General features: G+C 39.0%; 1 pseudogene; it reads right to left on the bottom strand.

The window, feature by feature from the left end:
- Positions 1-7,461: 7,461 nt before the first annotated feature.
- On the bottom strand, positions 7,462-8,765 carry LOC144316827 (heterogeneous nuclear ribonucleoprotein C pseudogene; annotated as a pseudogene).
- Positions 8,766-16,490: the final 7,725 nt, after the last annotated feature.

Below are 16,490 nucleotides of genomic sequence, written 5' to 3'. Positions count from 1 at the left end.
GGTGTGTCCTTTGGATTTGGCGGCAGGGAGAAGAATGATGGGAGCAGTAGCCACAGAGCAGTGTGTTGGCAAAGAAAGTGAGGCACAGTAGCAACAGATTTGGGTGATGCTGAAGTTTGGGAGTGAAGGAGAGGAAAATAAAAGGGTAGCAAACAAACTGGGACTTTGGATCACAGGACCATTGTGGAGTTGTCAGGTATAGAGGGAATTCAAATGCTGTTGGGGGTGGTGGGTGTGGGGGGTGTTAACCAGATGGATATGGGCGGGTGGACTCCAGGAACCGGAGAACAGAGTCCACAGAACAGGCCACTTCCTCCTCCTCTGCAGCAGGAGGAAGAGGGTAGCAGATGATGTAATTACAGTTAGATGTGTAGCAGGCAGGAATTTGGGGAAGTTCCTGTCTGACAGCTTCTAATTCCTCTATGAAGGAGGAAGCCTGCCCATGTCTGCTGAAAGAGAAAAGCAGGCAGTTTAAGACTTGCTTTATGGTGTGATTTTTCTTCAGCATTCAGCAATCCAGGGCAGAGGCAAGGCAGTGGAGAGCTGAGTCCATTCAAGATTGGGGTATTGCCAACTGGGTGCAAAAGACGCATGGGTATTTTTTGGGAGCCGCAGAAGGAAGAGGGCAGGGGCAAGCCAACTAGCAAAAGGCTCATTTGTCAAAAGCTAATTTTGCAAATAGTGAAAGAACTTCAATTATGTAATGAAATAAACTTTTTAAATGGAACAAGAAGGTTATCAGATGCATTTTGAATAACGAGCCCAACACCAAAAATGTTTACATTCAGGATTATTAACCTAACGTGAATGCCCTGAATGCCCCCTTCTAAAGTTGAGCCGTTGAAAATTCCAGAATGTAGAGATTCTTTCCAATGAGAAGCAACCTAGAGAAATAGGCCCAGCCCACCTGGTGAAGAAGCCTCGTGTTTAGATGCCAATTGGGACAGGAGACATCTGATTGTAAACTTCTATGGAATTATTCCATTTGGAATGGGAAAGATGCATGAAAATGTGGACTATTCTAGAAAACAGCTTGCTATTCCTAGAGTCAGCCAACTGGACATTGTGTTTTCCTGGCCTCAGCTCTGCTCAGCTTTTCTGGAAAGGTGTTTTGGCTGCCTGAGTCCCTTCATCGGACATCTGTGGAGCTTCTTCAGTGATGGTGCTAGCTCAGGCAGAGAGCCATGCCAGGTGGTGGTGAACTTTGGTCCAAAGACACTGTGATTTTGGAACAACTGCAAGAGCTGCTTTTGACTCACGTCCTCTATAAAGGTCTAGCAGTCAGGATTCTGTGGCCTAAAAACAAAGAGCTTCCCATATTAGGGTATGTTGGGGGATACAGGGCATTTCTAAAGGGGATGGAGGTGTATAGTGGTGGTCATTGCTGCCATGTACTCCATAAAATATACCTGACCAATTTTATCCTCTTTTTGTTTTCTACTGCTGCCCGCAAGTTCAGAAGCATCATTTAGCAACACACTGACACATGCTTTTTGTACCAGATGTGAGGCTGAGAGGAGAAGGAAAGTGGGGACTTATTCAAGTCCAAGGATCCTTATTCATCAGGGCTCAGGGTCTATTTCCTTTCTTCTTTTTCTTCTGAAGCCTCACATTATCTGGGATTAATATTTTCATCTCCTTTCATTTTGAACCATAGTTACTTATTTAAATATCATCTCCTCTTAAACTTTTGACCAGATTTTGCAAAATGGCTGTTGTGGGTACATTTAACCTGCAGGCATGTTTTTTTTTTTTTTCCTTTTACCTCACATAGAACTTTAAAAAACAAAAAAAACTTAGAAATGGTTACCAGATACAAAAATTAGAATACTTCATATAATGTGGATTTATAACTTCTCTTAAAATATCAGAAGACCTGCGGCACTGGGTACAGTTTCCCACATCTGAAGCTGAGTAGTAGCTGCTCCTTTCGTTAGAGCATGCACTTTCCAGGACGCCCTCATCTCCACCCAGTTGCTTTGCCTACCTGTGATGCCTTTTTTGCCTCTGGAACTCTTGAGATTTCTTAGGAAAATAAGATTGTAGATTGAGCGTGAGTCAGTAAGATCTCGAACTGCTCCAAGTGGTGGCTGGAAAGAAATAAGGGCAGAACACAAGAAAGAAAAGTGTGAAGGAAGAATTTTCAACATTTAGTGACTGATGCAGCATGGCTTGATGGGAAAGGAGTTGTGACCCTGAGTGGCCAGTGGAGTGACAATGTTTATAATAAGCATGTTGGTAGCCACCCAGATGGTGCACATATTCCCCAGCTGCTTTGACAGTTGGCTGGAAATTACTTGCAGTTGCCCTCCTTCTCTAGTAAATTGGCACCCATGAAAGGAATGAGAGCACATTGAGAGGTTACACATAGCACTCTCTGAGGAGATGGCGTCATGTAGTCAATGATTCATTGACATGGACGTACAAAAGACAATCCTTCTTGCCTCAAGGTGGGATCAACTGAGTGGTACAATTTATGCTTCACAACTCCCCACAGAAGCTGGATTCCAGTTAGGACTGCAGCTTTATTTAGTTTCCTTCTCCAAATCTCAGTTGCTTTAGTCCATTTTCTAAAAAAAGATTTATTTGTTGAGTGAGGTGGGGCAGAAGGAAAGAATCCCAAATTGACTCCCCACTGAGCGCAGAGTCCTATGCAGTGCTCCATCCCAGGACCCTAAGACCATGACCTAAGCCAAAATCAAGAGTTGGTCGCTTAACCAACTGACCCTCCTGGGTGCCCCTGCTTCCCTTCTTTTATCCTGCAAGTGCTTTCTCAATAATTCATGAACACTAGAATATCAGTAAATTATGTATTCTTAGGAACCCAGCCTTAGAACCCAGCCTTGGAACCCAACCTTCATAAGAGAATTTTGTAGTTTAAAACTTGGGAAATGACTAACAGTAGGGAGATAAAACCTAAGAGCTCCTCCCCATAGGAATTCTTTTATAATCATGGTTTTATCTCTAGCTCAGCAGCACAGGGCCTGGCATATCCATTGTAGAGCAAATTTTATTTTGTTTGTCAAATGAATTTGATTTGGAGTCTATTAAGTTTGAAGCAGCAGCAGGACATCCAGTGTGAGATACGGTACATGGGCACAGGAAAGTGATTGTGGCTGGATATTTAGGACTTTCACTGGGAAGGAAGCAATTCAAGAAGGAGGCAGTAATTAGTGTCCAGTCCAAATAAATTCTTGAGTCTCTTCAACATAAAACAGCCCGTATTTGTCTTTACCTCAGTGAGGTACATAACTTCAGTTACTCTAGATCAATGATTTACAATCCTCTAGTAAAATTTATGCAAAATTCCAGTTAGTGAGTTTTGCTCACTACTAGTAAGTAGATCCAGTGGAAAAGATTAACATTCGGTTGGAGAAGTACTTGTGGATTTTGTTTATATATTCTGTATTCTATTCCCAAACAAATTGAGTGAGCCATCTGAGATTCCTTTAGGACAGGGAAGTGTGCAAAATAAATAAAATAGTGTTTATTGTGCTTACACTTAAGAGATTTATGCCTATCTCTCTTCATTACACCGATTACATTTTTAAAAAATAGAAATAAAAACAGAGACAAAAGCATTCAAATATCCCAAAGGTTAAACTATTTATATTTTCAAATACAAGTCTCCAGTATGCTGAAGAGGGTGGTTTTGAATGCTTTAAATCTTGGTTGTCTAATTTCATCCCATAAACTGTAATTATAGCTCTTTATAACATGCTAAATAATTCCTCCCCAACTGGATGTTTATACCTTTCAAATATTTATAGACTGTCATCATTCCTTAGTCATCTCTTTGCAAAGTTGCACATATTTTGTTCCTATAATATTTTTCATAAATCAATTTCCTCAATACTAAGCTGCTTGTCTGAGTTCTCCATTCAATTTGTCTCCATCTTTTTAATATAGTGCTAATCAAAGTTAAATGAGATATTTTGGGCTCAATTTATCCTAAGGTTGTTTGAGAGGGTTGAAAATTTCCTCACCTGGATTAGTTCATTTATATATGGCTCAGAATAGTGCTGACTTTATCGGTATTTTTATCATTTTACTTTGAAAAGCCATAACTAATTTCCCGTGTAATGGCACTCAAAAATCTCTGTGCCGTTACTGTTTCTTCACTGATCATTGAATATGTAGGAATTAAATGAGTTCAGAATATATTTCTATAATTTGCTTCTTATTATGCAATATTGAATCACAGTTCCAGCTTCTTAATATCCATAAACTATTATTATTTCTCATTGTCCCTCCAAATCAGTAATATCTGGAAATTTAGAATATATTATTTTCATTCTAGGTTGTTCGGAAAGATATTAAATTCTTTCTTGCAACCACATTTTCAGTCTTTCAACATAATTATTTCTTTCCAACCAATGTTTCAGTTGACCTGGCTGTGTCATTATTATGACAATTTATTAAGAAAATTCCTTTTGCTTATTATGTCTTAAGCATATCCCCCTGCTGATAGGATACTATGCATATATCCTACGGGTAGCAGATAACATAAGAATAATTTGAAATGCTCAATATTTTCTTCTTCAATATCATCATTGCTCAACAACCATATCCTATATTTATATATTTCAAGTTTTAAAACTTGAATTTCATTTCCCTTTTTCAGTTTAAAAACCTCATACAGCTTCCTAGAGCCATGTGTGTAGTAACGTGGGTGTGGCCCCCAAAGGGTCTGCTCAGTCTGACCCCACTCAGCCTCCCTGTTCTCAGCCCTATTCACTCTGCCCCATGAGCGCTGTGCTCCACCACACACAATGGATTTCTGTGAAGACTTGAGAAGGATCCCCACAGAATTAGTTCTTCCCTCTCCCAGTGCTTGTTGCCTTAATTTGTGCCTCTATAGAAGCTCTTGTTTCACTGAAAGCTTTACTGTTACTTGTATACATTGTTGTCTCCCACACATCATTTTGTGAGTTTATTTTTTCATTCCCCTGTGCCTCACAGAAGTACTTAAAAATGTTGAATAACAGCAACTCCAGATTTTCTACCTTGACAGGGTTTTGAGTGATAGTCCAGCTGGAGAGAGAGCTAGAAACCAGGAGACCTGTCCTAAAGCTGCACTGGTAGGGCAAACACATGACATTTACTTAGATTGCTTATTTGGGAGTGGCTTGGGGGTGATTAATAGAGGTCATGGGGGGTTACAAATACCTGTGCATTCCTTGGTGTTGGAAGCAGTCAAGGAGGAAGGACTTGAGGACAGTCAGGCTCAGAATGATGAAAGGACTTGCAGAAGTCACCCTATGATGGACTGGATTAAAAATCATGGGCTTGTGTTTTCACTCATGATTTTGTTCCCATGATTCATTATTCTGTTTTGCTTAGGTGTTTCTCTTAATGCCTAACTCTGACTCATAATGACATCAGACAGAGCAGATGACATTTTTCTACCCTCATGTAGTCTGTTTGGAAGATAGAATCACCTTCTCCCATCTTGACCCCATATTAATTGGTGTCCAGTCAGGAAACCAAAAACCACTTTAGGTTTTTCAAATAGAAAATACAAGGCATTGGTTTCATTGGTTTAGGAAAGCCTGATGGAGCAGAAGGCAGAAGGTGGGGAGACGAAGAGTTAGTGACTACAAGAAGTCACCACCAGCCCTGGCTAGAGGATTGCAGGAGAGACAGTGCCAGAAGACACAGGATGATGTTCACAGTGGATCTTGCTGGAAGCCAGAAGCCAGCCACATTGCTGACAAATCCATGGTCATCCCTCCTGCAGCTACTGAAGACCAATGGAGGGCACAGCCAGCTGGCTTCATGGATGCTTTTTTGCTGTTTTAACTGTGCATAATACCGGAGCCGCAGCCATCAGCCCCAGTCCACAGGGCCAAAGGCCACTGAAGCCTGAGACCTCCCACTGCTGTTGGAAACAAAATTTCTTAATAATAAAATAAAATTTTCCCCTTTCTTCAGCTTTCTAATCTTCTGCTAGTACCTTTTTTTTTTTTTTTTTTTGGAAGAACTGACCCAGAAGTCATCTGGCTGAGAAACCAAGGAAATTTAATTTTTAGTGTTTTAGGCCTAGAATGTCACAAGGTAGAAAAGAAACTAAGAGAAAAATGGGCAAATGAGTGTCACATATCCCTCATTCCACCAAGGCTTTGGCATAATTCCAATTCTCTACTCTTTCCACCCATGAAATAATAGCAGCTTGCATTTAAGTATCTATACAACAAACTTTACAACCTGGCAAAAGTAGTTTTGGCATGTACAAAATTTGCATTTATCTCTTTAGATCAATGCTTCCTACAATGTATTCTATAGACGCATTCTGAAGAAAGATCTATCAATCCCATGAGTTTGGGAAACTCTGCACTATATACCTGCCCTTGGGGTTGCACAGTTCATATATTAGTATGTGAAAGTCTCTGAGAAATTCATCAAACCCAATGAAATTTGACATTTTTGACTTTGTAATTGGGATACATTAGTGACAAAAATGATCACCGTCCCTGCCACCTGGAATTTAGGAGAGAGATGTAGAGAATAAAGTAAGCAGAGAGGGATCCCTGGGTGGCGCAGCGGTTTAGCGCCTGCCTTTGGCCCAGGGCGCGATCCTGGAGACCCGGGATCGAATCCCACGTCGGGCTCCCGGTGCATGGAGCCTGCTTCTCCCTCTGCCTGTGTCTCTGCCTCTCTCTCTCTCTCTCGCTCTCTCTCTCTGTGACTATCATAAATAAATAAAAATTAAAAAAAATAAAAAAAAAAGTAAGCAGAGAAATGTGTGTGTGTGTGCACGTGTGTGTGTGCGTGTGTGTGTGTGTGTGCATATGAATGCAATTTAAGTCAGGTTATGAATGAAGCCAAGTAGGATGCAGTGATAGAAAATATTATAAAGGGGATGGATCTTATGAGATAGCATGTTTGGTGCAGACTCTGAGGGAGTGAAGTTTTAGGCAATGCCTTAAAGAGTGGATGGAATCAGTTACAACACAGAGTACACCAACACAGAGCCTCTCAGTAGCCTGTAGACTGACCTCTGTTGGCAAACTGCTCTGGAACTCTAGTGAGATCTGTCCCGAAATTGAGAATAAGCATTTGTAACATTTATCGTAATTTGATAGACTACCTTTATGCCATTAAATATAAAAATAAAATATATTTCTTTTAAATTTTTTTCTAGTAGTTGATTTTTACTCTATTTTGGAAAGTATTCCATGACAGATTGAAGAAAAGATCTGATCCTTTACCGCAGATAATTCAAGAAACTCTGCTCTAGCAGAAGTAAACTTTGTTGCAAAAGCTCTAAAGAAGTAAAGAGGCGACTGAGTTTGACCGGAGGCTTATGACTGGGAGTGTGATTGTGTGTAGAGCTTTGAGGACAAAATAAATAAATAAAGTGACTGGATTTTATTTCAAGTGCAGAGGGAAGCTAATGAAGAATTTTAAATAATTTAAACAGATACATGATATGATTTAGATTTTTATTTTTTATTTATTTTTTATTTTTTTATATTTTTAAAAAACCACACATCCTTTTTATTGTTAAGTCATAAAGAGGTATCAAAATTAAAAGCAAAAATTACAGGGTAAGACTTAACATAACTACTAGGAGCGTCAAAGGAAGTGAAAATGGGACAAGGCGCAGGGCAATATGAATTAATGAACATGGGAAGGATAAGGATGGGGAGAACAGTGAGCATGTGCTGAAGAAGATACTAGGGGAGAGGATCTGGTGAAAATTTTGATCTTAGACAAGTGCCTAGGTAAAGAAATAATGGGACAAGATTTCTAAACCCCACTATGTGCTTAAGAGTCATCCTCGCCATTGGCACTGTCTCTGTCATCCTCTCCTTCCTCAGCCTCTTTTTCATCATCCTTGATCAACTCCAGCTGGTCATCCCCCCGATCTTCATTATCATCATCATCCAGTAGGTCCCCCTCCTCGGCAGAGTCATCTGCACCCCCCTCAGACTCCCTCTTCACATTAGTCACATCTTTCTTCAGGGAGCTGCTGCTCTGCTCCTCTTCTGACTTATCATTCTTCATCTCTCCTTGTTTGCTCTGTTCTTTCTCAATTCTTTCCAGGCTTTCCAGTAGAGAATCCACTTTTTGTTTTATCTGGGTCAACTCCTTCTTAATGGTTTGAAGGTCATCTCCTTTCAACTTTCCAGCCTTGGAAGAAGATCCTCGCTGTCCACTCGTAGAATTGAAGCCACTTTTGCCCCTTCGTGAGGTGTTTCCTGATACACGTGGACGTTTTGAGGGAACCACAGCGCGAGCAATAGGAGGAGGAGGGGGTCCACGTGCTGGGTAACTGTACATCCTGTCGTAATGATCTCGTTGCAAGTCATAGTCCAAATCAAAAGAGGAGCCGTACATCTCCGCTGCAGATCGTTTCACACCTGCTTTTCCTCGGTTCACTTTTGGCTCTGCAGCCAGATTAATATCTAAAAGCCGGCCGGCAATCATTCTGCCGTCCTCTCCGGCCACAGCAGCCCGGGCATTTCTCTCATTAACATACTGAACGAAGGCAAAGCCTTTATGAACAGAGCAACCCACAATTTTGCCGCATTTTGAGAAGATTGCCTCCACATCAGATTTCTTGACCACAAGAGTATTGAGATTCCCAATGAATACACGGGAGTTCATGGAGCGAGGATCTGTCTTGTTGGTAACATTGCTGGCCATTGTCTTTGCTGGTAAGGTTCCTCACAAAGCCGAAAACAGGAGGGGGGAGGGAGAAGGGATTCGATTCTGAATCTCCCACTCCCGGGTTCCACGTGCAGAAGCTAAGTGCAGCTCGAGGGTGACCGCTCAGCCTTCCTGATTTAGATTTTTAAAAACAATTATTCTAACTGCTTTCTGAAGAACCAGCTAAAATGAAATAAAGAGTGTAAAATACACTGATCAGCCTGGAAGCTTTCAGAAGTTTCTGGAGATGATGATGGCTTAGACTGTGGCTGTGATAAACAGGAAGAGGCTAACTGGGGGGAGAACTGAAGTAGGATTGGCACATGACTCCCTGAGGAATTGGAGGCAAGTAGGTAGAAAAGGCTGGGAAGGGGGGCACAGGAAGAGATTGAAGCTTCTCTAAGAAGAAGATAAGGCTTGATGTATGCATTCAGGGATAAACAGTATTTCGTTTCCATAGCCATGAGGACCGGATCATATTGAAGATAATGCAAAGGGAAGAGTTCAGGGCTCAGGACTGAATCCTAAAGAGAATCTTTGATCTTTTTTAGGCCCTGGGGAATCCAGCTGGAAGAGAACTAATTACCTCAAGGCATGTTGATTTTTAGACATTCAGATTTGTGTCTAGATATCATTAATATTAAATTCCATTCAGTAAATTTACTGAGCACCTATATATTTAGAAGCTGATGGAGGTGTTGTAAAAGATAAAAGCCAAACAAGACACTTAAGAGCTTGCTATCTAGAAGGACATCTAGACTATCTACACAAGTACAAGACTTGTACTGTTAAGTGTTGTAAGAGAATACAAATTGAAATGGGGATCTGGAAAGGTTTAAGTGGAGATGGTTTTGAGCTGGCCTTAAAGGAGGTGCATGACTTTGAGTCAATAAAAAGTATACAAAAATAAAAATAAAAAGTATATAATACATTGAATATACATATACATGTATATTCAATGTATTATATTAGCCCCATGCATACACACATTTATATTTATTTTCATATCCTTATTGGCACATATACAGATGTGGCTTCCCATGGGGAAGCCAAATATGGGACTCAATTCCAGAATCATGATTTGAGCCAAAGGCAGACGCTCAACCACTGAGCCACCCAGATACACTTCTGCCCATTTCTTAACTGGATTATTTGTTTTTGGGGGTGTTGAATTTGGTAAGTTCTTTATATATTTTATATACTTTATCAGATAGGTCATTTTCAAATATCTTATCCCATTCTGTAGGCTACCTTTTAATCTTGTTTATTGTTTCCTTCAATGTGTAGAAGTCTTTTACTTTGATGAAGTCCCAATAGTTCATTTTTGCTTTTGTTTCTCTTGCCCCCGGCAACAGGTCTAGTAAGAAGTTGCTATGGCTGAGGTAAAAAAGGTTGCTGCCTATGTTCTCTGCTAGGATTTTGAGGGTCTCCTGACTCACATTTAGGTCTTTTGAATTTACTGTTGTGTATTGTATAAGAAAGTGGTCTAGTTTCATTCTTTTGCATGTTGCTATCCAAATCCCAACAATATTTGTTGAAGAGACTGTCCTTTTTCCATTGGATATTCTTTGTTAAAGATTAGCCCACCATATAGCTGTGGGTTCATTTCTGGGTTCTCTATTCTTTTCCATTGATCTATCTGTTTTTGTGCCAGTATCATAGTGTCTTGACGACTACAGCCTTGTAATATAGCTTGAAATCCTGGATCATGATATCTCCAGGTTTGTTTTTCTTTTCCAGGATTGCTTTAGTTACTTTTTGTGGTCCCATTCAAATTTTAGGATTGTTTGTTCTAGCTCTGTGAAAAATACTGGTGGTATTTTAATAGGGAATGCATTAAATGTCTAGATGACTCTGGGTAGTATAGACATTTTCACAATATCGGTTCTTTTAATCCATGAGCATGGAACGCTTTTCCATTTATTTGTGTCCTCTTCAATTTCTTTCATCAGTGTTCTATAGTTTTCAGAGTACAGATCTTTTACCTCTTCAGTTAGGTTTATTCCTAGGTATCTTATTAATTTTGGAACAATTGCAAATGGGATCAATTCCTTGATTTCGTTTTTCTGCTGCTTCTTTATTGGTGTATATAAATGCAACAGATTTCTGTGCATTGCTTTTATATCCTGTATCTTTCTGAATTTATGTATTAGTTCTAGCAATTTGGTGGAGTCTTATAGACTTTCTACTAGGGTATCATGTCATCTGCAAATAGTGAAAGTTTGACTTCTTCCTTGCCAATTTGGACGCCATTTATTTTCTTTTGTTGTCTCATTGCTGAGGTTAACACTTCCGGTACTATGTTGAATAGTATTGGTGAGAGTGGACATCCTTGTCATGTTCCTGACTGTAGGGAAAAGGCTCTCAGCTTTTCCCCATCAAGGATATTAGCTGTGGGTCTTTTGTATATGGCCTTTATGATATTGAGGTATGTTTCCTTTATCCCTATTTTGTTGAGGGTTTTTATTAAGAATGGATGCTGTATTTGTCAAATGCTTTCTATGCATCTATTGAGAGTATTATATGATTCTTATCCTTTCTTTTATTAATCTGGTGTATTGAGTGGATTGATTTGCAACTATTGGATCATGTTTGTAGCCCAGAAACAAATTCCACTTGATTGTAGTGAATAATTCTTGTAATGTACAGTTGAATTTGATTTGCTAGTATTTTATTGAGAACTTTTGTATCCATGTTCACCAGGGCTATTGGCTTGTAATTCTCTTTTTTAGTGGATTCTTTATCTGGTTTTAGAATCAGGGTAATGTTGGAATCATAGAATGAATTTAAAAGTTTTCCTTCCATTTCTATTTTTTTTTTTTTTTGGAGCAGTTGGAGAAGAATAGGTATTAACCCTTCTTTAAATGTCTCCTAGAATTCCCTTGGGAGGCCATCTGGCCCAGGACTTTTGTTTGTTGGGAGATTTTTGATTACTAATTCAATTTCTTTGCTGGTTATGAGTCTATTCAAATTTTCCATTTCTTTTTATTTCAGTGTTGGTAGTTTGTAAGTTTCTAGGATTTCATCCATTTCTTCCAGATCACCAGTTTGTTGGCATATACATTTTCATAATATTCCTGTTATTATTGTTTGTATTTCTGTGGTGTTGGTTGCAATCTCTCCTCTTTTATTTGTGATTTTATCTATTTGAGTCTTTTCACTTTTTGATAAGTCTGGCTAGGGGGTTATCAATTTTATTAATTCTTTCAAAGAACCAGTACTTATTTTGGTTGATCTGTTCTACGGTTTTGTTTCTGTATCATTTATTTCTCCTCTAATCTTTATTATTTCTTTTTTTTTTTTTTGCCAGTTTTAGGCTACATTTGTTGTTCCTTTTCCAGGTCCTTTAGGCATAAGATTGGGTTGTCTTTTTGAGACTTTTCTTGCTTCTTGAGGTAGGGCTGTATTACAATATACTTCCCTCTTAGGACTGCTTTTGCTGCATCCCAAATGTTTTGGGCTGTCATGTTTTCATTTTCATTTGCTTCCATGTATTTTTAATCTCTTTTTATTTTTTTAAAGATTTTATTTATTCATGAGAGACATAGAGAGAGAGAGAGGCAGAGTCACCGGCAGAGGGAGAAGCCGGCTCCACGGTGGGAGCCTGACATGGGACTCGATCCCCGGTCTCCAGGATCAGGCCCTGGGCCAAAGGCGGCGCTAAACCACTGAGCCACCAGGGCTGCCCTTAATCCCTTTTTAAATTTCCTGGTTAACTCATTCATTCTTTAGTAGGATGTTCTTTAACCTCCATGTATTTGTGGTCTTTCCAAGTTTTTTCTTGTGGTTGATGTCAAGTTTCATAGTGTTGTGGTCTGAAAATATGCATGGCATGATCCTGATCTTTTTGTAATGGTTGAGGGCTGATTTGTGACCCAGTATGTGATCTATTCTGAAGAATGTAATGTGCACTTGAAAAGAATGTGTATTCTGCTGCTTCAGGATGAAATATTCTGATTATATCTGTTAAGTCCATCTGGTCCAGTGTTTCATTTAAAGCCATTGTTTCCGTGTTGATTTACTGCTTTGATTATCTGTCAATTGCTGTAAGTGGGGAGTTAAAGTCCCCTTCTATTATTGTATTATTATCCATTAGTTTCTTTATGTTTATTATTAATTGATTTATACATTTGGGTGCTCCCAAGTTGGGAATATAAATATTTACAATTGTTAGATCTTCTTGATGGATAGACCCCTTAATTATGATATAATGCCCTTCCTCATCTCTTGTTATAGTCTTTGTTAAAAATCTAGTTTGTCTGATATAAGTTTGCTTACTCTGGCTTTCTTTTGACATCTATTACATGATAACTTCTTCTCCATCCATTGCTTTCAAACTGCATATGTCTTTAGGTATAAAATGAATCTTTTGTAGGCAGCATATAGATGGATATTTTTTATCCATTCTAATACCCTATATCTTTTGGTTGGAACATTTAGTCCATTTATATTCAGAGTGATTATTGAAATGTATGAATTTGGTGTCATTGTGTTACCTATAGAGTTGATGTTTCTGGTGATGTTCTCTGGTCCTTTCTAGTCTCTGTTGCCTTTTTTTTTTTTTTTCTCTCTCACTCAAAGAATCCTAATATTTCTTACAGAGTTGGCATAGTGGTCATGAACTCCTTCAGTTTTTGTCTTGGAAATTCTTGATCTCTCTTTCTATTCTGAGTGACAGCTGTGCTGGATAAAGTAATCTCGGCTGCATATTTTTCCTATTCAGCATGTTGAATATATCCTGCCACTTTCTTCTGGACTGCTAGATTTCTGTGGACAGATCTGCTGAAAACCTGATCTGTCTTCTGTCATAGGTTAATGATTTTTTTTTCCCTTTCTGCTTCCAGGATTCTTTCCTTGTCTGTATTTTGTGAATTTGACTATGATATATCTTGGTGATGGTCAACTTTTGTTGAGTTTAATGGGATTTTCTGTGCTTCTACAATATATTTCCTTTCTGTTGTTGTTCAATCTTAGTACACACAGGTAGGTTCAGAAGTGCTAAGTCATATCTCTGTGAGAAATACATTTACTAACTAGAATATAGTATATTTGTACAAAAATTTTTGTCTCTAGCCTTAATAGTATTTATTCAAAATATTGTTTTCTAAAGTTTCTTAGGTTAGTTCTTTTCTTCTCTTTCTGTGTTAGTGAGGTAATCTAGTTCATAGGTTAGATTAATTACATTTGTTAGAGCTCATGTTCCATTTTGGGGTTCCATTTTGGGATACCTCCACATCCTGTTATGTTTTTATTCACTTTACATAGAATAAAATGCACTCATTTTGGGGCATAATTCTTTGGGTTTTGACAATTGCTTAAACCCATGTACCCAACACCAAGCATGATACAGAGTACTTTTATCACTACTGGGGATCCCTGGGTGGCGCAGTGGTTTGGCGCCTGCCTTTGGCCCAGGGCGCGATCCTGGAGACCCGGGATCGAATCCCACATCGGGCTCCCGGTGCATGGAGCCTGCTTCTCTCTCTGCCTATGTCTCTGCCTCTCTCTCTCTCTCTCTTTCTCTCTCTCTCTCTCTCTGTGACTATAATAAATAAATAAAAATTAAAAAAAATTATCACTACTGAAATTCCTGTGTGCTGTACCTTTGTTGATATCACCCCAAGTCCCAGCAACCATTAATCTGTTTTCTGTCTCTATTTTGGCCATTTTCAGAAAGTTATGTAAAGAGAATCATATAAAATGGCATGGATATGCCATGCTATGTACATCTATTCATTGATTTAAAAATATTTGGTTATTTTCAGTGAGGTGATTGTGAATAGAGATATGAGAAATATTCATGTATAGGTTTTGGTGTGAACACAAGGTTTCAATTCTCTAGGGTAAATACCTAGGAGATATAAAATTATTTCCTCCTTGCGTTTAAGTTTAGGTCATGTCTATTGACCAATCTTCCAGTTCACTGATTCTTTGTTAAGTCTGTTGATGCCATTTGAAGACATTCTTCACCTCTATTACTATGGTTTTCATTTCTTACATTTCAAGTTGATTGATACTTTCTTATTAATTTTCATCTCTCTGCTGAAATTGCCTATCTGATCTTGTATGTTGTTCTTCTCCACTAGAGCTTTATCATAATACTCATAGTTATTTTAAATTCCCTGTCAGGTAGTTCTGACATCTCTGTCATCTCTGAGTCTGGTTCTGTCAATTCCTTTATTTTTTGACAGTGTGTTGTTTTTTTCTCACCTTTTCATATGCCTCATAATTTTTTGTTGAAAGCCAGACACCTTGTCCAGGACAGTAGAACTGTGATAAATAGATTTTATGCCTGGAAATGCATATGCATATACTTGTCCTTCTGCTAGAATTTTAACATGTGAATTTGAGTTAGGAGTTGGGCTGAGTTTGATATTACCCTCCTCAGCTGCAGTGCTAACTCAATTCACCACAAGGATCAAATTCCTTTAGTGACTCCTTGCACATCAGGTGGGGGGTTTGCTTCTAGCCCTCCCCCTGCCAACACACAGTGTTTGTTCCACCCTTAGTTAGTTCTTCCCTTTGTGCTGTGCCCCAGAGAGAGTCTGTCTTCACTCTCTTGGCCTTCTTCCAGCAATATCCACTGTATCTTGTTACTCAGCTTGTGAGCCTGGTGGTGGGGGAGAGGAAGTTCTCTGTTTTTATTAAGACTCAGTCTTAGGTAGGCACTGTGTCTGTAGGGTGTGGTTTTCTCTGTCCTCCTATCCCTCTCTTCACCTTAGTTGTGGTCCCAAGAGATATTCTGGAGCCTTGCCTATGCTAGGGTTAAGATGACCACCTCCTTCCAGTGTGCTAGGGACTTCCCCAGTTAGCCCTGAAAGTCCCATGTCCATCCTAGGCAAACTGGAAGTAAAAGTAGTAGATGTTTTCTGTTCCTTTCTTCATTTGCAATGGGTTTTCACCAGTTTCCTAAGGATGATTGTTTGTTATACTCCTTCATAATAGCTTAGGACTTTTGTTCCATAAACAAGATAAAGGAGAAAGGTCCTGCTTGGGATTTCTTATTCCTTTAGCAGATGTTGCTATTTGGCTTTTCAGTCCTCCATGGTTAGGGATGCTTTTTCAGTGTGCTTGAGGTGGGGTTCATGGAGAAGAGTCTGTAAGAAGGTACAAACTCTCCCATACCTGCGTCTTCAAGAGGCTCCACATTTTCCTACAAGCTTCACTCAGGCTCTACTAGTTCATGAACTATTGTGGCTGAGTTCTTCCACAACCAGTGTCTGATTGTGTCTGAGCCATGTAAGCAACTGGCCATGTCTATTCTTTCCCTGCAAATGCCTGTCTCTTCTTAGATTTGGGGCTAATTGGTTATCCTTCTCTGATGAGTTCAAGAAAAGTGATGAACTTACAATCAGTTGACAGGATGTTTTTTGCCGTGAATGACAAACAAGTGACATATTTTTAAGCTCTCTATGTCCCTGAATCAAATCTTTGATTTTTAACATTTGTACTAATAAAAAGATTTCAACTGTGCATATATAATACAGACACATGTACTTATACAGTCAGCTCATAGCTGCCCTATGTTGGCAAGTATACTCATAATTGGCCCGTGATAGTTGGATGTTCAGTTTAGAGCAGACAGATTTGGTTATAGCATAAGTGAAATATCCTGAAAATGTATCTTTTCTGTATCTTTTGTGTGCAATCCAGGAATATTGAGGAAGTTTCTTTGGCATCTAGAATGTCAGCCACCATATTGACATTCTATTTCCCTGCACGTATCAGGCCTTCTCTTTTCTTCACAAATTGGATTTTATAATTTATTTAACCTTATATTTGCTGTAGTAGATTAATGCAAATGTATCTAATAAATACGTATTGAATGTCTTACA

This window comes from Canis aureus, chromosome 7 (genome assembly GCF_053574225.1).
Source record: "Canis aureus isolate CA01 chromosome 7, VMU_Caureus_v.1.0, whole genome shotgun sequence".
NCBI lineage: Eukaryota > Metazoa > Chordata > Mammalia > Carnivora > Canidae > Canis > Canis aureus.
Note: the sequence above shows the minus strand (reverse complement) of the source record. Positions and strands in the feature narration are given on the sequence as shown.